Source organism: Salvelinus sp. IW2-2015, unplaced genomic scaffold, assembly GCF_002910315.2.
Source record: "Salvelinus sp. IW2-2015 unplaced genomic scaffold, ASM291031v2 Un_scaffold6134, whole genome shotgun sequence".
NCBI classification, from domain to species: Eukaryota; Metazoa; Chordata; class Actinopteri; order Salmoniformes; family Salmonidae; genus Salvelinus; species Salvelinus sp. IW2-2015.
The window spans coordinates 5,509-6,194 of NW_019947398.1; positions in this window are offsets into that span (position 1 = coordinate 5,509).

Consider the following 686-nt stretch of genomic DNA (forward strand, 5'->3'; position numbering starts at 1 on the left):
TGAATCAGCGGTTGAGATTGAGCAGCATTATATCCTGTCCCCAGGCACATGATCTGTAGTGACGCCTCATATGGACTGCTGTCGTCACTCCCTCCTAATCTCTCTCTCTCTCTCTCTCTCTCTCTCAGCTCTTTCTGTTCTCTCTCGCTCCCTCCCTCCCTCCCTCCCTCCTTGTGCACACACATAATCCGTATGGTTACATTTACGACCTTTTTAATGACGCAAGCGTGCAGTAGCTCAATCAGTCTGAATAAACACCGGTGATACTTGCAAGCGCGCAGTTGGTACTGGTTTTTCCTTTCAAATATACTGTCCGCGATAATTCCCACGCAGCTGCAAAAGTCACCTCAGACGTACGAGAGCATTTCCCATTACAACGACCAATATACACCTGCTAACATAAGAGTTTAATAAAGATACCACAGTCATGCTCACCCATAGTTTCCATCATTATAGTCTCCTGCCTCCTCGTATATCTGACTGACAGTCTAGAGAAAGAGCGTCAGTAAAATGGTGCTCAACTTCTGACAACGGTTGACAAACACTTGGTCTCTCGTCAAGTGTGTGAGAGACGTATGTCTGTGTGTTTCTGAGCTTCAATGTTCTCTAACACCTTATAACCCGAGTAGGGGAAGGGAGGTGAGAGGGAGCGAGAGAGAGAGAGAGAGAGAGAGAGAGAGAGGAGC